The sequence below is a fragment of the Cupressus sempervirens genome, chromosome 10 (assembly GCF_028749045.1).
Source record: "Cupressus sempervirens isolate cs-2001-9-10 chromosome 10, ASM2874904v1, whole genome shotgun sequence".
NCBI classification, from domain to species: domain Eukaryota; kingdom Viridiplantae; phylum Streptophyta; class Pinopsida; order Cupressales; family Cupressaceae; genus Cupressus; species Cupressus sempervirens.
Genome location: NC_143127.1, coordinates 428,910,109 through 428,933,195, shown reverse-complemented (window position 1 = coordinate 428,933,195; position 23,087 = coordinate 428,910,109). Strand labels below are relative to the sequence as shown.

Here is a 23,087-nt window from a genome sequence, read left to right as displayed (position 1 = left end):
TAATGATGAAATCAGGATCAACAAAAATAGATAGAGAGCTTTTAATGAGATGATATTAAACTCCCATACTATTAGATTACAATAAAATACCCATTTAAATTGTATTATTCACTTTCTTATTTTATATATTGGATATTAGATAGAATAGTAACATCCAAAAGAATGGTTTTCAGATATTTCCAAGTTCATAACTTTATGGCATGTAATTTATAACAAAATAATAGGTTTCAAACTCTAGAAGAATAAAAACTATAGAAATAAAAATAGATAAATAGTGTAAACCACATCAAGAGAATGTTAAAATATTTTTGAATAATTTCACTATTAAGAGTCTGTTACAAAAATTAAACAAAACCATTGTTTAGAGGCATCATATTTTCACAAATGATTAAAATTATAATGCTTAGCTTTTGGTTTTGACAGTGTTTGTATTTTTAGCATCAATATTTTGGATTACACTAGGTGATCCATTATCAAGGTGAGAGAGAGAAACAGATGTAAAAATTTGTGATGATGGATTACAAAGTGTGATCCGAAATGTTGATGCTAATAATACAAATACAATCAAAATCTGAAGCTTGTAGTTATAAAATCATAACTTCTAAAAATGCTTTACAAACTATTTTGTGTTAAAATTAACAAAAGATCTCATAAAAACAATACAATCTCATATTCTTTAATAAACTACTGAGAATAAGAACAAACAATATGCAAGAGAGAATAATATGATGCATTGTCAACATACATAGTCCTTCCAATGAAATCCATAATACCTTGAAACCATTGTTCTTTTTTTGAATTAGCCACTAATACAATATAAAATACACAAGATTTTAATCTCCAACAAGAGAATGATTACCAAGTCTTGTTCTTCCCATAGCCATTTAAGATTAGAAATCAACAAAATGTCTTAAATAAAAGTAACCAACCTCAAACGATAATATGGATAGGTTATTGAAATAAATATGAAAGACCTAGGGACTCCTTGTATTGTATTTTTTGAGGTTCCTTGGTCTCTACAAGTACAATATTGCCATTTCTTTCAACTATGTTTGTGGAAATGCCAACATTGGTAAGAAGTATGTGTTTTCAAGGATAATTTAAGAGTACTTCCATGATTCTATGCAATGAAATGCTCGAAATACTTAACTCCCTTCTTCACTATTCTTTTGGACATGCATTAGGTAGTCACTTTTAATGTATAAATCAACCAAAAATGATAAAAGAAAGTGCTCTTGGAAGGAGAGAACAAGAGGAAGAGGAAGAGGAAGTAGGAGGAGGAGGTCTAATTTTTCAAACAAATAATGCTTTGTGGAACATAAAGATACCTAATGTATTGGTAATTCAAAAAACTTTTTAATATTGAAATTGTTTATAAATCTTGTGCTCATTCAAGCAACAACATGAGAATTACAAGCTTATTCAAGCTCCTTTCGAGCAACCACACTAGAAACAACATTTGAAGGACCAAGAGTCACAACTTAAAATTTCACAAAGATGTCCTTCTTGGGATTTGAACCAAGGTCTCCACAATGAGAATTCATCACTTCAACCAAGCTAAACCCCTTAAATTTTGAGTTCCTAAAATTATAATTTCAAAATAAAAGGCATGCATTATAATTACTAACAACGAATACAAATCTATTATAAATTTTTTAACTTATTTGTCTCCATAATTTACTTTATTGAACATGACATAATATTTTGATTGGCTTGTAGTACACATAACCTCCCAATAAATTTACATATTATAAATTTGTCATACTACACTAATGTCTTTTCAATCAGACCAAAAACTATTAATATCATTTTAGCATACCAAGAGATGCCACATACCAAATTTTACATACCGTATTTATCTCAAAAGATTTTTACTTGAATAAAAATAAAAACAAAAAAGGAATTTGCTTGATCTTTTGAAAAAAAAGGGAATCAGGATAAATCAACGTCCCACTCTGATTCGACTGCAGGAAAGCCTCCACCCACTCCTTGCGACGCAGATGCTGATGGCTGACGTTACATGTTCTATGCTCTTGTGTTGCACCCATATCCAATGGACATAAGCAGAATTCTAAGCACCACAACGATGTACAATTAAAGGTTATACAGTTCTTCAGACCTTTTGAAATCTCCAGATAGCATGCAAAAATGTTACTCAAACGTTTCCCTGCTATCAGGCCAAGATTGAGTCCGTCCATCTGGATTTCCAGGAATATAACTGCGAGACTTAGAGACAAGTATTCTATTCTACTTAAAAAAACTTTCTCACATTTTCATTTGGCACTTCACCGCATGAGAAAGCCAGAAGAATGTTGTTGCAGGCTTACAGAAGCATATTATCAAGAGATTTTAAAGGCGAATCCTGAAAACCCACTCCTTCTCAAGAACTATGCCAAATATTTATACGAGGTAAGCTACCAGGCTTCCCATGATGATTAGGGTTCGTTCACATTGAAACAATTGATGGGCATGGAGATTTTGATATCTCTCATTCTTATTCTTTCTCATGTTTTACTTCTAATTGAAAGCAAATGGTGTCTGATGGTCATGTTGTAAGGTGAAAGGGAACATTAACAAGGCAGAGGAATTCTATGGAAGGGCAATTCTGGCCGATCCTGCAGATGGAGAATCCCTCTCACTTTACGCCCAACTCATTTGGGAGTTTCACAAAGACGGAGACAGAGCCCAAACTTACTTTGAACAAGCCATCGAGGTCTCTCCTCATGACTGGTAACCAATAGCCCACTTCCTTTTATTCTCTTACATCTTGGTTTCCTTGGCTCATGAATAGTCAAGAATCGTTTTCATCCTTTTTAAGCTTTTAAATCTTGGTTCTCTTGGTTTCTCTAGCAATGCATAATTGGTAATGGTTGATGTGGGCAGCTATGTAATTGCTTCATATGCCAACTTTTTATGGAACTGGGAGGAGACTGATGGTGATGTATGAGAAATTCTCCCAAAATATGCCGCTGTTTGAAGTTGAGGAAAACAATGGAGAATGTTTACTTTCTTGGAGTGATTGGAATCGGGTTTGATTTTTTTATTGACAGGATCTTCTGTTTATAAGAGTTTGTAAAGGAGGATTTTAGTGTAAATATAGCCTGTTGTAAGCTGCTTATAGACAGAAGTGCTAATGTCTACAGCCTTGTAAAGAGACTTGTGATATAAATATATGAATACTGAACATATTATGACCTTTTGAAAAACAAGAATTTCTATTTCTGTATAACCATATGAGCTCAGTACAATTAGATTTCTACTTTCAGAGCAGGTCTCTCTAAATTTAACACCCGAATAGTAGGAAGTGGTTAGACTGTGCTGCCATGAACCAGGTCCACCTGAGAATTTTCAGTGCAATGTATAGTGAGTACTATCAAAAGATGCAAGCGTGTATTATTGAAATGAAAATATGCATACGTTGGACCTACACTTCCAGAAACAGATTTAAATGTAGGAACAATAGCAATTGTGCGAATGCCTTCACCTTGTTAGAACATATACTCATAGTTTCACACATATGCAAGGCGAAATAAGGAACTACTATTGATTGTTTGAACATTATATACTAAGACTGAATTTCCAGACTAAAAGTGTTTTTTGAAATAAAAAGTGACGAAAAACAAGGGGGTCGGCCTTTAAAACCAAAATGTTGGTAACCAGCACATCACCAGTAGAGACCAACAGTGAATACTACTGAAGTAAAAACATACTAAAGTTCAACTTAACCACAATAATACTATGCAAGTAACTAACCAGCATACTACTATGAACAGAAGCAACTGAACTATAATAGAAGTCTATAATGTTTGCCTACTTAAGTTCATCACACAAACTGTTGGCACAACCAGGCCAACCCAAGTCTAAGCAACAGTTGGAAACCAGAAAATGAAGTAATAGCAGATTAACAAAATACAACTTGGATCCAAGGATCCTTTAAAACTAAAAATCTTAATTCACAATTTTTTCCTTTCCCTTCCCAGCCAGCAAAACCCAAGCCGAGTCATTAGCAAGGAATTTAAAAAGGAGCTTATGATCCTCCATGTCCATTCCTATTTCTTCTTTCTCTTGTGCCAGCAGTTGGAGAGTTGTGGTTGGAGCGTGGGTGACCCTTAGAGCAAATTTAGAGAAGGTGAAAAATCCTTCTTCTAAAGTTCTAACCCTTTTGTCCAATTTGACATACTCCTCTAGTTGCTCCTCAGTGTCCTCCTTATTATCCATTCCCGCCTTTTTTGCTTTCTCTTTAGCTTTTCCCACCTGGTTATTATCCTGCAAAACTCTTGGGTTAGTAAAAACCTTAGATTTTCCTTGACTAGGGAGGAAATGGTAATGGGGGAGGTGTCCACTTTACTACTATCTTCACAGAAAGTAATGGGTTGCAGGGTGAAGCTGGCTGAAACATGGGTAGTCTCCGTGGTAACAGCATTTCTAGCCAACATCTGAGTATTTTTAGCAGACATTTGGGCATTATCAATAGAATTGTCTACACAGTTAACACCTTTTTCTACCTCCTCCTTCCCTTTATCTCTCTTGGAATCAGAGTTATCCTCCTCCTCCCTCTCTTCTTCATTATTTTCTGAGCTCTCCTCTTCCACCCCATCAACCTTGAATCTGTTAGATTTTTTCTTGCACCTTGACTAGGACAGGGCTATTCTTCCTAATCTTCTCCTACCCTTTCCACATGCCTCCTCCTCTGATTCCTCCTCTTCCACCTCCACGGATATTTTCACTTTAATCTTTTTACTACCCTTTTGTCCACAGCCGCATCAGGTTTCTTCTTTTTCTTATTTTCACGACTAGGGGAGGGTTGCGGGGTATGAATTATGGTACTAGTACTGGTACTCGGGGGTGAATTCTACTGGAGGAGTTGGTTATCAACTACCACCACCCTAGGGGGGCAAAGGGAAAGATGGAATTGGTATAGGCAAAAAATCAGGCCTTGGTGGATAATGGTGAAGTTATGGCCCTTATTCCTCTTCTCCCTAACATCACTAACCGTATCCTCTAGAGAATGCAACAAAAAAAATGGGATAGAAATAAAATCCCTAATTCTAAAATGATTCAATAAGGGAAAATGATAGTAGTAGTAAACATCAAACCTACCCTCTAACATAAGGTATTTCATGAGAACTAGGCAAACATCATCCCATGGGGCTGGCAGCTTATCCCTCTTAAAACCTCCTCTGTAGCACACTGGTTCATCACCCTTTGCAAAAAAACTGCTCATACTGGCCTTGTCAATGATTTTAGTGACCTTTCTCCATTTTTTTCCTTTCATTGAAAGACCAGTAGCCATTGCAATAACTTCCTCATTCACTTGAAATGTGATTCCATTAATGGTTACCTTGCAACTGTTCCACCCATTGATGAACTAGAGGGCACAATTCTCATCATACCCCGCCATCGACTGCATGTAAGGCAGAAAACTCCCTTCCTTTGGCAGGAACTAGGTAGCCATCCTGTCTTTGAAATTCTCAATTTTCGTGGGCTTCAGCCTATTCAATTCTCCACCCATATCTTCCTTGCCAATTTCCAGTTCCTCCACCTCTGTGATGTGCATCTAAACCTCCTTGTCTACAAGAACACTGCGAATACTATCAAACCTGAGATTTTTAGCAATGAGCAAAAAGGTTTTACAAACTCATGCTCAATAAGCTTAAAAATCCCAAGCGAATTCATTATGGGAATCGTGCTTGTTTAACATCATAATTTTAACACCTTGAAAATCTCTAACAATTTGAATAATGATATCATTCGTACTTTCAAAGGGGAAGTAATTTGAATTCTGCAGTGTGTTACCATAATGATGAAATGACACTCTTCTTAAATTGTGTTCATTCATTTCTCCATTTGTACGGCCACATCTTCTCCTCATTTCCTTAAAAATTTTGCGTACTTCAACTCCCCAAGGAAAGGATTGCCAAATTTGGCCCTAGCCTTAAATTTTATAGCCATAATTAAATGATACTCCCCCCTCTTTCCTTGTGTATCAAGGACTTAATATTCTCATTTAGATTGTCCATATTTCTCCAACACATGACTGTCGTTAATTTAAACCCCATGGTAGCCGCTGCATCGGCCACTTTATTTCCTTCCCTATAGATGTGTTGCAGGTGGATGTTTTCCATCCCTTCTAACATATGCCTAATGTCCATAATGATAGTCTGAATATTCCATCCCTGTTGGGACATTCCATTAACCAAATCAATAATTAATTTGGAGTCCCCCTCTATGGTTATTTCCTTAAGTTGCATTTCACTAATCATTTGAAGACCCCAAAGCAAAGCCATTGCCTCGACCAGATTATTACTTCCACTCCCCACCTTCCCAGCGTAGACTAACAACACATCTCCATTCATGTCCTATAGCACTCCACAAACCGCACATATACCTCCTCTAGCAGCACCATCAAAATTTAGTTTGAATTGAGTAAGGGTAGGTGGTTTCCATCTCGTTTGCTATCTCTTTAACATTTTTGAGTTATCGAAAAGGTAAAAATCCTCCTGAATACCCCATTGTTTAGCAATTTGACCTTCTTGCCTACCTAGTTCTTCCTTTGGTAACTTACATTTGGCAACCCTAATATTTTCCTTTAGCAATTTCTCCATTATTCCAAAAACCACCTCCACCGGTTTTTCCTCCTCTTGAAATATTTTGTTATTTCTTTCTTTCCATATATGCCAACAAATATATGGTGGAATAATTTTCCATGAAAAGACCAATTTTGGGTTGTAGAAGGGACAACACTAGTTCTCCACGAATTAACATAAGTTGTCTTTCATAACCCAATTCAGACCAAATCTCTCCCACACCATAGCCCATATCTTTAAGGCATACTGGCATTCAAGGAATAAGTGAGAGATATTTTCCTCCTTATCCTTGCAGAGATAGCATTAGTTTGTTATATAAAAGCCCCTTCTTTTCAAATTGTCTATAGTTAAAATTCTGAAGCATCCACTAGAAAAAATTAATTTTAGGGAGAAGGTTACTAATCCAAACATTACTCCATGATGGTGGATAGAGGCCCTTGCTAAAGAGGTGCTTGTAGGCCAATTTGACTATAAAGTTACCACTCAAAGTTAAGTCTCAGACTCTAATATCCTCCTGGATTAGAATTGGGGGTCTTTGTGCTCTTAGGAGCTCTTCCAACTCCTTGAGAAGCTGAATATCCTCCTGGGAGTAAGTATCTTTATATAACTTCTTCCACTTCCTCCCCTGGTTGATATAGTCCTCCACCTTTTTTCCCATGTCTTCCTTAAGTAACTCCAGTATTCTTTTAAATTTGCTGAAAACCAGTAGTTTCCCTCCCATCCAATTGTCTTCCTAGAATCTGATGCTATGACCATTCCCCACTATCCACCTTGTTCCTTCCCTCAATAAGCCTCTACTCTTAACAATATTCATCCATATTTTAGAGCCTCCTAGAAGATCATTATTGAAAAGATTCCAATTGAAAAGGGAATTTGACAAATATTTAGCTTTCATCATATTACCCCAATCAGTATTATCTTCTCCCAATCTCCAGCCAATCTTCGTAAGGAGGGCCTTATTAAGGTCACGAAGTCTTCTTACTCCCAACCCTCCTTTCTCCTTTGGTTTGCACACCTCTTCCTAGTTGACCAGGCTCAATTTATTTTTCTCCTCTATTCCAAACCAGAGGAAATTCATTTGTATTCTCTCAATCCTATCAGCCATATTTTGGTTGATATTGAAAAGGGATAGGAAGTAAATAGGAATGCCTTGGAGAGCTACCAAGAGAAATTGTAATTTACCAGCATTTCTTAAAATTTTCCCTTTCCATCCTATAAGTTTCTTTTGAATTCTTTCCACTATAGTATTCTAGAAGTCATTAGTCACCTCTTTAGTGGTTAGCAGTAGGCTAAGATAGGTATCCGAGAGGTTGGCTGACTGACAACCCAAAATGTTCCTTATCCTCCTTTGTAATGAGGCATCAATATTAAAGGAATAGATCTTACTCTTGTTGTAATTAACTTTCTGACCTGAACTTTCTTCATAATTACGAAGAATAGTCTTCCAAGCTTTAGCCTCCATAATCGAAGATTCTCCAAAAAGGAATGTATCATCTACAAATTGCTGCAGAACTTCAGTATCAGCAGTAGTCGTAGGCTTAGCCCCTTCGACACAACCTGTATCAACTAGTTTAGAGAAAGACATCCCTAAGACCTTAGCAACCATAGTAAAAAGGTAGGGAGAAAGAGGGTCACCCTATCTTAAACCTTTCTTCGCTCCAAAATTGCCCCAGGGGGAACCATTTAGAAGAACAGAGTACTAAACCGAGCCAACCATCATCTTAATCAGATTTATAAACTTGTCATTAAACCCCACTCTTTCAAGCACATCATAGAGAAAATCCCACTTAACCTTATCATAAGCCTTAGATATATCCAATTTGAAAGCCATTCTAGGTCTTTTATTTTTTTCCATTGAATGAATGATCTCATGTGCGGTTATCGCCACATCTAGGATTTGTCTCCCTAGAACAAATCCTCTTTGTGGAGTGCCAATTATTTTTTCCAAGAAAAGATTTATTCTATTAACCAAGACCTTAGCAAATATCTTATAAACAATATTACATAGGCTTATAGGTCTAAAATCCAGAAGGCTCAAGGGAGTCAAAGTTTTAGGGACTAAAGCAATAAATGTCTTATTGATCCTCTTTAGCATCTTCCCAATTCTAAAAAAATCTCTGGTAGCCCAAACCAATTCAAATTTAACAACCTCCCATAAATGTTGGAAAAAAGCTAGAGGGAAACCGTCCAACCTAGGGCCTTATAAGGTTTCATAGAAAACACCGTACATTTCATCTCCTCCTCCATAATGTTTCCTAGAATGTGATTGTTTTCCACCACACCTAGCACCTAAGGGATCATATTAATCAAGCTTCTTCTAATCACCAAATTTCCTACTTTATTGTCCTTAATGTATGCCTCGCTAAAGTATTCCATTGCATGTCTTCCCATCTCCTCCTGATCCTTATAAATTCTTCCCCCTTCACCTTCCAGCCTGCAGATTGTGTTTTTTCTTTTATGGTTAGAGGCTGACCTGTGGAAAAAAGTAGTGTTTTTATCACCCTCAGTTAACCATTGGACTCATGATCTTTGCTTCCAAAAAATTTCCTCCCTCAAAATTATATCTTTCCACTTTTTTCTACATTCCTCTTCTTCCTGAGTAGCACTTTCTAGGTTAATTCCTACAACAATCTCCCCTTGGAGTTTTTAAAGTTTTTCCTCCACTTCACCTTTGACTTTAAACAAGTCTCCAAAAGAACTCTTAGCCCAGCCCTTAGCATTTCTCCTTATATTATCATGTTTTTGGGCCAGTCTATACATTGAAGTACCGTCTATCCTGATATTCTACCATTCTTGAACTCTACCCTTGAATTTTGGGTGAGTCTGCCACATTATTTCATATCTGAAAGGTTTTGGCCCACTTTTTAAACCATCCTTCCACTGCAAGATTAAGGGAGAATGATCAGAAGTAGTTCTAGTGAGGTTCTCCAAAAGGGAATTGCCTAGTCGATTCCAGTTCCTTGTCACCATTAGCCTATCTAGTCTAACCTAGATAAGGTCTCTTCCCTTTCTATTATTGGTCCAAGTAAATGGATTCCCTCTTAGTTTCACATGAATAAAGTCCATTCTGCTCATAAAATCATGGAGATCTTGCAAGCTTTTAGGGCAATCCCTATTATCACCTAATTTCTTTGAATGATAAAGGGGCGTATTAAAGTCTCCCATACACATTAATTGCTTATCCTTCATTTTTTCTAAGATCCTAACCAACTTATCCTACATTTCCTTTCTCCCTACCTTGCTATTAGAAGCATAGATATTGCTCAATACAATTAGATTTCTACTTTCAAAGTAGGTCTCTCTAAATTTAACAAAAAAATGGTAGGAAGTGATTAGACTATGCTACCATGAACCAGGTCTGCCTAAGATTTTTCAGTGCAATGTATAGTGAGTCCTATCAAAAGATGCAAGCGTATTATTGAAATGAAAATATGCATGCATTGGAGCTACACTTCCATAAATAGATTTAAATGTAGGAACAATAGCAATTGTCTAAATGCCTTCACCTTCTTAGAACATATACTCATAATTTCACACATATGCAAGGCTAAATAAGGAATTAGTGTGGATTGTTTAAAAATATTATATACTAAGGCTAAATTCCTAGACTAAAAGTGTTAAATAATCAAAATTGATTTATTTTTCCAAACTTAATTTCCTTCTTAATGTGATGTTTGAAGGCAGTCAGAATTTTGAAACATCAATACTCAAATTACATGCACAATTGCTAGAAAAAGGTGTACTACAACATCTAAGTTGTATCTTAATAAAAATGCTACAAGGCTAAAAGTGTCTAGCTGGTATTTTTTCCTTTTCTTTTCATCCATTTGAATTTATTTATTTTCTAATAATAATTAATGTATCATAAGTGTTTCTTTATTGGTATTATATGATATAAGTTTTGAATGAATTCATCTTAGATGTCTCAGTGGAGCTTCAAGTTTTATTCTTTTTAAATATAGAAGATTCAAAAAGGCTGTATTTCAATCTAGTTTAAACTTATGGTATTAGAATTGAATCTAAAGTATTAATTTGCTTTTAGATAGAGATATATGGAGACATATTCAAAGAGAAGTTCAACTCTAAATTATAGTAGAGTATAAAATCTACAACAACAATGATAAGTTAAGCTTACACATTTCCATGACTATTTAAAGCATCTTTCACATTAAAAAAATTGTTAAAGTGATGTAAGTGTTTTGACTACCTTGGTTGAGAGAGGATTTAAGCATCTTTCACCAAGGTACAATGTCCTCATTAGTGCTATTGGCATCACCCTATCTAGGAATTTGAGACAAAGTAAATCTTGAATAAATATAACAACATAAATTAATTTTTATAAAAAATGGTGTCAAAATAGTTAATCTAGATTGACACCTATAAATGTTCACTTAGAGTGGGCAAAAATTAATTACATATCCAAAATAGAATCGTCTAATATAAAGATTAGTGTAGACACGTTGAATAAACAAAGAACAACACCTATAAAGAATATTCTACAACAAAGCCTTGAGCTAAGTTTCCTAATCTTCTTAATTAATTTTTACTCTTATTTATGGATATGCTTTAGGCACTATTTGTCTCAACTCATATATCTAGGCATTCATTTTCCATTATAGATTACTTATCATGGTATACTGTAATGATATTATAGTGCTTGCTTGCACTTTGAGTATCACAATCACATTATAACACATGTTCATTTTGTTTAAATTGATTAAAATCTTTTCATTAGACTTTGATGTTCAATTTTAAGGGCTTAACTTATATATTAGGCTTTTGATTCAAAATTATGCACACAAATGGTGTTGGCAATAGGTTTTTTATTTTCCTTAGTTGGGCATCATATATTTTCTCACACTTTTATTTTAGCCTTATTAGATATACTAAGTGGGTCATAATAAGAGCTTATGGCATCTTCCATGCACATAAATCTCATCTTTTTTTGGTAGTTGAGTTACTTTTCACATTGGTCAATTTTACCTCCCCACTTTCTAATAAATGTATTTTCCCTCTAACAAGTTATTTATTTAGTCAATTGTGAGATCGCATGATAGTATACATTTGTTCTTAGTTTTTTTAATATTTTGTGGTCATTAACTCTATTGTAATTTTTCTTTATTTCATATTATGTAGTAGAATAATTTCTTAGACTAGATTTTGAGTAAGTTTGCTTTATCTTTTAATCTAACAATCTACTAGAACTTGATATTAAAAGGAAGAAAAGTGAAAGATAACACTTACAAATTTAATGAGAGATATAATGCAAAGAAATTCTTACAAACCTCTTTAATTATTATAAAATAGATAAACACCTACAAATTCATATTTATAAAAAATAAAGATATAACACCAAATTTAAGTGATTAGACCCTTTTCGGAGAATAGTCACACTAAAAAAGTCAGATAGTAATTATACAATCCACAGTTATTTAATAGTTACAATATGATCTTATAGCCAACGTTTGTAAAGAGTAATTATAGAAACACAAAAATTATGAAAATTGTTAGTGTAAATAATTAATTACTATTTACATTTTACTTAAGTTTACTTAGGTTAATGCATTATCTAGACACCTAGGAGTATGCATTGTCATATGAGTTGTCTTGTTGACAACACAATGGTTAGCAACTAATTTAAGCACATGGTGTCTACAACATCTCTATATGAGATACACCTTGTCATACTTATCCTCTCATTGTTGCACATACATGCATGCACAATGGAGGATAATCCACCTCTAGTGGACATGTGCTTAGTTATTGAGCTTATCTCTTCACTGACCCCTATTCATTCTAGAGGCCTTTATATACAAACACTTCTAGTGTGTATGTACATGAGGAAATCATCTATCATAGAATAATCTGATATTCAAAGAATCAGTTATTCATTCTCATATTGTTATGATCATACATCATTTGGTCGATATTGTGCTAAGTCTTGTGCTTCTTGATCTTGGTGTCATTTTGCCCTAAGGAAAATTCTTACATGGTATCAAAGCTAAGGGAGCTTCATTTCATAGCCATTGGAGACCATTTTTTGCTTCACCTCTCAAAGGGCCATGATTCAAATCCAGAGTATATGTAGTTATTGGGAGCATCTAGAGCCAAAGAAAACCTCACCATTGAGTCCAGAGTGTCAATTCAGTGAATTTTGACTATAAATTTTTCAACCTTTAGGCCATAGTCAAATCTGAGGCAAAAAAATTGCAAATTGGAACCCAAAGGCCCAATTTGCGAAATTGGTATGATCACTTCAGATTTGTGCATTTAATTTTCAGATCTGCATTTTTCATTTGCATCTCCTTTTGGATTTTCAATTATTTTTTGGATTTGCATTTTTTTTTTTTGAAATTCTGTAAAATGTTTTTGCAAACCGAAACCCAAAGGCCCAATTTGCGAAATTGGCTAGTAGGAGAGATTTTTTTAGGTGAAGATTGGAGCTTACTGGTGCAAATCAGATATTTGCATCACATTTAGAAGGTCAGAAAACCCCCAAATTGACTTTTTTTTCATCAAAATCAAACATCTGAGGTGAAATTTAGAGTCATTTGATTTTTGGAGGTGCGACAATGGCAATTCAGGAAAAATAATTACAGAGGTGATTTTTAAATAGTGATACCTCCCTCATATATACTCCTTTTTTCAAGCAACTTTTTTTTATTTTGGGGTAGAATTTTGTGATCTACACATTGGTGCATGATGTTTGATATCTATGTTACTGAATTTTTCTGCAAATCACAAATCCTGATTTTTGCAACTTCAAAGGCTTAGTTCAGGGTCATCTGGACACATATTCAGGTTTCATTTTCTTTGAAAGTGCATAATTTTTCATCTGCTTTCCAAATCTTCAATTAGATTATAGGCTTGTGTGGACACAAACATCACTTTAAGAAATAGCTCTTTTTTTGCATTGTATTGCTTTGATGAAGCTTCAAAATTGTTGTATATCTGAGCAACATTGCTAAGCGCTAGATTTGAACTCCAAGAGGAGGTTGTAAATAGAAAAATCAGAAGTCCACTCAGGCCCTAAATTAACAAGTGACTATTATAATCACACTAAATATAAAGTGTCAGGGGGGGTCATTGATTATTTTTGTATTTTGGGAGGTGCATACGTTTATTGATCTCATGGAGACTTGTCACAAATGTCAATTTGGTTTAAGGCTGACATTGACAAAGAGGAACTATCACAAATGGAGTGCTTTGATGATTGATCATCTAAGAGAGCATAAGGAAGTATTTCCTTTTCTATGTTCCAAAGAACTGCCCTCTTACATTGATCTGACACCTATTTGCATAATTGTGTTTGCAATTTTTTTCAATATTAGTGTTGATTAGTTTGATGTCCTTGGAAAGCTCAGTGAACCTTATGACCTTTTGATGTAACACCCCAACCTTGCTTCCAAACCCCAAGCTCTCATAGGGCTACCTTAGGTCAATCACTAGACCCACTAGGGCTTCTTCACACCCTATTCTTACTAGGACCTTGCTCAAGATATCATAATCCTTCAGTTGGGGGCACACTAACAAAGTAACATCAAATTTCTTCCTAGCCGGCTCTAGTCCACTACTAACCCTCAAGTCCATACATAGCCCCAAGGGTGCTAGTTCTTCATCTAGGGTTTGTTTAGACTCCTTCTAACATCCATGACCCTAAACAATGTTTATTTCATAGGTGCATTCTATCTACTAGGAAAAATACACCAAATTGCTTCAAAAAGGCTATTAGGAATAAGCACTCCTAAATAGTTGGCAACAAGATTTATTGAAAAAATTCTTAACAACCCTACAAAAAAATTCCATTTAAGGATACCCTTTTTGGAGTACTTCAATATTCTATGATTTTCCAACCCCCAAACTATCCATACAACCAAAGTACAATTTTTGGCCAAAAATGAGGGTTTCAAGTGCTTTATTGTTGTTGTGATGGAAAACCACCTTGGAAAATGTTCCAAGACTTCTCCTTTGGATTGAATAAATCTTAGACCTTCTCCTTACTCATTGTGTGGCTGGATTGAGGTTTTTACATGCTCAATCCACTCCATAGCTCATTTTTCCAACTGTGATTCCTAGCCAAGTTGCATTTGGCTTGCCTAGGGCATCACTTTAAAAATGCTTTCCATGCTTCCCATGGGCTCTCCTTTTTTTAACATAATTTAAAAGGAGTATAGTTCAAAATCCCAAGAGGCCATACATTTTATACAGTGGGAAAAGGCCCTAAGATTCCATTTTTTATTAGCTGCCTAGTTCAGAAAAGCAACCTGCTAACTTACAAAATAATTTATTCGAACACACAAAACTCTCTATAACAACACAAAAGATAAAAAAAATAAATGAAGGAAAACTACCACTAACACTTCCAACTCAAAAAAACCTAAGTCTGATCTGTACAAAGCATGAAAAAACACTCAAAGCAAGAAACTGTTGTAATAAGTAAAAATGCTAATTACAATCCCTAAACTCTCATTTCTCCTTCCTCCAACCTCTTGAAAAGGTTGAGTTTGACCTAATATAGGCTTGGCATGGATGTTTCTAACTAATTTAAGCAGTTGAAGGTCTCCCACAAAGAAGTTTCTCTTTTTGCATGAAAGTTGCAAAAGTTGTCAATGACAACTTTGCGAACGATGAACAATTTTTGGAATTTTGCAAATTGTCTACCCAAAATTACTCTACTTGCTACCAAAATTTTGAAAAGGATTAATATGGATCCAAAACACCTAATAGGGACCCTAAAACACTTTCTTTCCCTATTTGGCCCTCAAAACCCAAAAATTCTCTATTGAGCCAAATGAGCAATTTTGAGCAATTAGGAGCAATATTGCATTGTGGGGTTCTTCTAACCTAATTAACCTCACCTTAGGACCAAGTTGATCCTATTATTAGACTAGTGATGTGGCTAGCATCACTACAAGACAAAAATAAGGAAATACTTAGGTTTCACACTTAGCCTGCTTAGGTGTTCCTGCACCATACTCCCCCGCAAGGGAAAGTCAAGTAACTCTAGCTTGAAGAAGATCTGAAGGAATTACTAGCTTCATAAACTCAGTCTTAGCCACCCAAGTAGCCTCTAAATCAATTTTTCCCTTCCATTTGGTAAGGTTCTCAAAGTAAACCTTGTGCCTAGTTGCATTTGTGGGTCTTGTTTCCAATGCCTTCTCTACTTCCAATTTGATGACCTAAGGTGTTATAGCAGGGTCCACATCTTCATTAATATCTATAGTAGTTGGAGACACAACACCCTTTAAAGCTACCAAATCTTGAACATTTAAGATTAGTGATATGCATAGATCATGAGGTAAGTCCACCTTGTAAGCATTTTTTCCATACCTTGCCAAAATCTTGCATGGTCCCATCCTCTTCATTTGTAACTTGGTGGGAACACCTTTTTGTTGTCTTTCTTTGTTCAAATGCAACATGACATAGTCACCAACAACAAATTGTATATCTTTCCTCTTTTCATCCAATTTAGCCTTGAGTTTTTTAGTGTTATCTTGGATAGTTTACCTAACTTGGTCCTGAATCTCCTTCATAGTTTGAACAAAGTCTTCAGCTTGTCCACTCCTCTTATCCAAGTCTCCAAGAGTCCTCAACTCACACACACCTCTAGGATGCATGGTATAAGCCACTTCAAAAGGGCTTTTAATGGTTGTTCTATTTTTGCTATTATTGTATGCATATTCAACCTATGAAATCACCATATCCCAAGACTGGTCATACTCCTTTGTAAGGCACCTCAAGAGGTTGCCTAAGGTTTCGTTAACCACTTCAATTTGACCATCAGTTTGAGGATGGTAAGCTAAGACAAAAGACATGTTAGTACCAAGCCTCTTCTATAGAGTTTGCCAAAAATGACTCATAATTCACATCTCTATTTGAAACAATACTCATAGGAAGTCCATGAATCCTAACCACCTCCTTAAAGAACAAAATGAGCAATATGACTAGCATCATTAGTAGTCCTACAAGGAATGAAATGTGTCATTTTGCTGAACCTATCCACCACAACAAAAATACTATCAAATCCTTGCTTGGTTTTGGGTAAACTAGCAATGAAATCCATACTTACACAATCCCATGGATGGTTAGGAATTGGTGAAGGCTGGTAAAGACCTGCATTACTCATACCTTCTTTGATTTCATGCATATGATGCATTGCTCCACATTCCTGGTAACATCTTTGACAAATCTAGGCCAAAAGGAAAATCTTTGTACAAGTTCCAAAGTTTTTCTCATGCCAAAATGGCCACTTAAGCTACCATTGTGTTTCTTTTGAATGAGATTTTCCCTTGTAGATCTCTTGGGAACACACAACTGATTACCCTTGAAGAGTAACCCATTTTGCAAAGTATATTCTGAAAACTTTCTATGAAAATGGTTCTCAAAATCTGAACATACCTTGTTTGCTTCACCAAAATCTTCATCATCTTTGTAGAGATGTTTGAATCCTTCTATTTCCATCCTATGGAGCTGCACTTCTTGGACTATCATGACCCTTCTACTGAGTGCATTTGCCACTTTGTTAAGTTTCCCTTTCTTGTGCTTAATGGTGAAAGTGAAAGCCTGCAATTATTCCATCCATTTCAAGTGCCTATTTCTTAATTTGTCTTGGGTATTTATGTAACTAAGGACTTGGTTGTCAGTAAACACCACAAACTCCTTAGGTAATAAATAATGCCTCTACTTCCTAAGACATTGCACTAAGGCATACAACTCTAAGTCATAAGATGAATACCTCTTTTTGGCTTCATTAAGTTTTTCACTATAAAAAGCTATGGGCCTGCCCTCTTAACTCAAAACACCACCTATGGCTAAACCACTTACATCACATTCTAAGGTGAACAACTTCTCAAAGCTTGGTAATTGCAATATAGGCTGGGTAGCTACTTGTTTCTTCAATAACTCAAAGGATTTTTCAGCCTCTAGGTTTCACTTAAATTTTGTTTTGACACCTCCTTTGATAGTATCCAACAAAGGTGCACAAATCCCACTAAAGTTTCTAATGGAATTCCTATAGAATTGTGAAAAACCATGAAAACTTCTTACCTCGATGGCTATAGTAGGTGTTGGTCAACTCAAGATAGCAACAACTTTCTCTTTATACATTTTCAAAGAACCTTTGGATATGACGAAACCAAAATACTCTAGCTCTTGCTTGAAAAATTCACATTTCTCAAGATTAATAGCCAACTTCTCCTCATGAAGCCTCTTTAGGACTGCCTCCACATGCTTGAAATGTTCTTCTTTTGTCTTTCTATAGATGAGAATATCATCTAGGTACACCACCACAAATCTTCTAGTGAAGTCCTTAAGTACTTCATTCATGAATCTCATGAAGGTACTTGGAGCATTTGAGAGACCAAATGACATTACAAGCCACTCATAAAGACCATCATTAGTCTTGAATGTTTTTTTCCATTCATCTCCCCCCTTTATACTAATTTGGTGATACCCACTTTTCAAGTCCAACTTTGTGAAGTACATAGCACCACCTAGACAATCCATTAGGTCTTCAATCTGGGGTATGGTAAACCTATACCTAATTGTGATCTGGTTTATTGCTCTTGAATCAGTACAAAGCCTCCATTTTTCTCCTTTCTTTGCTACCAAAACTACAGGAACTACACATGGGCTTATGCTATTTTGAATTAGGCCTTGATCCAACAACTCTTGAACTTGTCTTGCAACTTCCAAATTCTGATCTAGGGTGAGCTTATATGCTGCTTTATTGGGTAATGAAGCACTTGGAACAAAGTCAATTTGATGGTTAATGACTCTCCTTGGAGGTAAGGTAGCTAGGGTACCATCACTTACAATATCTTTTTACTTATCAAGCAAGGTTTCCATTTCAATAGGCAAGGGTTCTTTTTCTGATTTTTCCTCTTCTTTGGACTTCAAGATGATAGAAAATCTCTAATTTTCAGTTTGTTTAAGTTCCCTTAAGAACTCCTTCTCACCACACAACAACACCTTAGGAACCTTTTCTTGTGTTCCCTCTTCTTCTAGTAAAGACTGAATTTTAAATGTCTTACCTTCTTTCCTGAATGAAATGGAATTCATCCTACCATCATAAACCATCTCCCTATCAAATTGCCAAGGCCTACCTAACAAAAGATGACAAGCATCCAAGGGCAAGATATTACTCAATAATTTGTCCTTGTAACCAGCTATGGAAAAATCCACCTAAGCTTGCTCATTAACCAAGATACTTTGCCCCTTATTTAACCAAGTGACCTTGTATGTATTCTCATGAGGTATCCTTATCAATTTTAGTTTAGTAACAACCTCTTCAGAGATGACATTATTAGTGGATCCTGAGTCCACTACCACCTTGCACACTTTGCCTAGAATATTTCACTTGATTCTAAACAATTCCCTTCTTTGTTTGCGTTCATTAGGGGCAGGTTGTTTGATTAGCACCCTCCTATACATTAAACTCTCTCCTTTTTTAGACTCAAGATGATCTACATCAGCATCCTTGTTGTTTGAACAATCCTCTTGTACAAATGTCACTCTCTTGCTTGGATTCAAAGAAGAAGGCTTCTCATGACACCTATAAATAGGGTGTCCAAGCTGGCCCCAATTGTAGCACTTCATGCTTGCAAAATAAGAATTTGATCTGCCTGCTCCTCTTCCTCTTTGAGAGCTACTATGATTGCCTCTTCCTCTATTATGACCTCCTCTTTGTGAGGTTTCATTTGGCTGCTCATTGGTCTTACTTTCAGCTTGACCTTTTGGTTCACCACCTCTTCCTTGGTAACGTCCCCTTTGTCCTCTTTGGCTTTTACCCTTTCCTCTGAAATTTGAATCATTTCTCTTCTTGTTCTTCTCATCTACCTTCAAGGCTGGTTGATGACACCTTTGGACTATGGTAGGAGTCCACAAGCTGAGTTCTTCTTGGGTACTCCACTTCAAACCACTTAGGTATCTAGCAACTTTGATTGGTTCCTCCTCTTGCTTCTTGGATCTTAAGCATAATCTCTAAAATTATTTTGTATAGGAAGCCACATCCGTGTCTTTTTGTTTCAGCCCTTGCCTTCTTTGGTGGAGCTGAACCTCAAAGTCTTCAGGTAGAAATTTTTCTTGAATCTTTTTCACCATAGCTTTCCAATTCACAATCGGTGCCTTATCCATCATAACCCTATCACCTTGGACATATTTCCACCAATTGAGTGTTGTTACTCTAAGTCTAGAGGTTGCCACCTTCACCTTTTGAGCCTCTGTTAACCCTTCACACTCAAAATGGTTCTCCATGCCTTCAATCTAATCCAAGACAACATCTAAGTCCATCTTGCCTGCAAACAGAGGCATTCCTTCCAAAGCTTTTCCACTTATTGCTTTGATGGCTTTTAAGAAGGGCTCTTCTTGCAAGATAAGATCAAGTTTAGGTACAATGTCTTCCCCTTCTACCTTTTTACCCTTCCCATCTTCTTCTTCATCTCTTTTCCTCGCTGTCTCTACAACTACATCTAGTTTTTACTTCACCTCTTCTAGTGCTTCTTCAAGAAGCTAGTTTCTTTACCTTTGTTCATTAACCTCTTTGGCTAATTCAACATTAGTTACCATCATGGATTCACCTACTGATTATGTAACTTCAGACATCCACTACCTTTTCCCAAATCTTTAACCTACTCTGATACCACTCTAATGTAACACCCCAACCTTGCTTCCAAACCCCAAGCTCTTACAGGGCTACCTTAGGTCAATCACTAGACCCAGTAGGGCTTCTTCACACCCTATTCTTACTAGGACCTTGCTTAATAGATCCTAATCCTTCAGTTGGGGGCACACCAACAAAGTAACATCAAATTTCTTCCTAGTCGGCTTGAGTCCACTACTAACCCTCAAGTCCATCTATAGCCCCAAGGGTGCTAGTTCTTCATTTAGGATTAGTTTAAACTCCTTCTAACATCCATGACCCTAAAAAATTCTGATTTCATAGGTGCATTCAATCTACTAGGGAAAATACACCAAATTGCTCCAAAAAGGCTACTAGGAATTAGCCCTCCTAAATAGCTGGCAATAAGATTTCTTGAAAAAATTCTTAACAACACTACAAAAAAATTACATTTATGGATACCCTTTTTGGATTACTTAAAGATTCTATGATTTTCCAACTCCCAAACTATCCATACAACCAAAGTACAATTTTAGGCCAAAAATGAGGGTTTCAAGTGCTTTATCATTGTTGTGATGGAAAACCACCTTGGAAAACGTTCTAAGACCTCTGCTTTAGACTGAATCAAGGTTAGACCTTCTCCTTACTTTTTGTGTGGCTGGATTGAGGTGTTTGTATGCTCAATCCCCTCCATACCTTATTTTTCCAATTGTGATTCCTAGCCAAGTTGCATTTGGCTTGCCTAAGGCATCACTTTAAAAATGCTTTCTGTGCTTCCCATGGGCTCTCCTTTGCTGCACATAATGTACAAGGAGTATAGTTCCAAATACCAAGAGGCTATACATTTTATACAGTGGGAAAATTCCCTAAGACTCCATGTTTTATTAGCTGCCTAGTTCAGAACAACAACCTGCTAACTTACAAAATAATTTATTCGAACACACAAAACTCTCTGTAACAACACAAAATATAAAAATAGAAATGAAGGACACCTACTACTAACATTTCCAACTCATAAATACCTAAGTCTGATCCATACAAATCATGAAAAACCACTCAAAGAAAGAAATTGTTGTAATAAGTAAAAATGTTGATTACAATCCGTAAACTCTCATTTCTCCTTCCTCCAACCACTTGAAAAGGTTGAGTTTGACCTAATATAGGCTTGACATGGAAGTTTATAACTAATTTAAGTGGTTTAAGGTCTCCCACAAAGAAGTTTCTCTTTTTGCATAAATGTTGCAAAAGTTGTCAATGACAACTTTGCAAAAAATGAGCAATTTTTGCAATTTTGCAAATTGTCTACCCAAACTTGCTCTACTTGCTACCAAACTTTTATAAAGGCTTAATATGGATCCAAAATACCTAATAAGAATCCTCAAAAACTTTATTTCCCTATTTGGCCCTCAAAACCCAAAATTTCTCTATTGAGCCAAATGAGCAATTTTGAGCAATTAGGAGCAATATTGCATTGTGGGGCTCTTCTAACCTATCTAACCTCATCTTAGGACCAAGTTGATCCTATTATTGGACTAGTGATGTGGCTATAATCACTACAAGCCAAGAATAAGGAAATACCTAGGTTTCATACTTAGCTTGCCTAGGTGCTCGTACACCACCTTTGGATGGCTCTTTGGAAAGCATATGGAGATCTAACAGTTCCTCCATTCCGAGAGGAAATACTACCACCAGTCACTCCAGTTATGGTACCTACAACTCTAGTTGAGATCCTATGTACTGATGCTCCTATTGCATCTATTGATGTATTTCTAGCCATAGATACTTATAATTTAGTGTAGCAAAAAGCACCATGTCTTCCTATTTCAGCTTCATGAGATGAATTCCTTCCAGACATTACAGTGTTGTTTGTGGAGTCTCACATTGAAGATGTGGGAGACATTATTGATGAAATCCATCTTCTCTTTGTTGAGGAGACTTATTCTTCACTTGTTGCAAGGGAAAACTCTAACCCTCAACCACTTGATCCTTCTTTCGAGACTGACATGATTGTGGACACTTTGTTTCAGCAGTTGGAGGAGGACTCTTTTACTTCAAAGGAGACATATCAGTCTTTGGAGATTATATTCCAACTTCCTCAGACATCTTATCTTTTGAGGATTCTTCCTACTAGTTTGGGAGCATTCTCTACTACACCTATGGCACCACTTTTTCCTATAAGGAGGAACATCATTCAGTTTTCATGGTGTAGCTTCTTCAGCCATCAAGGAGCTTCTTTTAGGGTGTGCATTCATCATTGAGGGGAGACTATATTGCTTCTCTTCCCATATCTTCCTATAAGGATGATTCCTTGTCTTTGGAGTTTGATTCAGTTTCCTACATAGACATGCTACCTTATTTGTCACATTCTTTTGGGCATTCACCAAATTGGCTTGTGGCATCTACATTCATCAAGGAATTGTCAACATATGAGAAGACTTCAGAGGCAAAATCTGCACCATATTGCATATGCATCTCGCTTCCATCTTCCTATCCAAAATGGGAAGCATACTTGCACTTATACTTGGTGTATCTTCTTCCTAAAGGGAGAAATGTTGTTTGTAGGCATTAGATCCTCTGCACTCATTATCAGGAGATCCTTCACTAAGGGGGGGGATTTCCTAGAGGGATTCTCAATTGTATATGCATGATGTATGTCAAAGGGGGCGGGTGTCTTGATTACTCTATCCACTCATACATCTTTCTTTATTGTACTTATCTCTCTTTTTGGGGGAGGGTTTTTCCCATGAGATTTTCTCTCTTTCTTCATTTTTAGAGACATTGAATTGCATTGTATGTACAACATTGCATTTGTACATGGGTACCTAAGATGGCCTAGTAGCCAAGACCCATCACATCTTTTGTGAGCTTAAGTGAATTCCCCT

At 36.1% G+C, this 23,087-nt stretch overlaps 1 long non-coding RNA gene across 2 annotated transcripts in view; it reads right to left on the bottom strand.

Moving 5' to 3' along the window:
* Positions 1-1,334: 1,334 nt before the first annotated feature.
* LOC149534547 (uncharacterized) overlaps positions 1,335-23,087 on the bottom strand; it is a 123,451-nt gene continuing 101,698 nt past the window's right edge. For both annotated transcript variants that reach the window (XR_016357786.1, XR_016357789.1), the window contains exon 3: positions 1,335-1,581. This is a non-coding gene — a long non-coding RNA (uncharacterized LOC149534547). The remainder of the gene's footprint in view (positions 1,582-23,087) is intronic.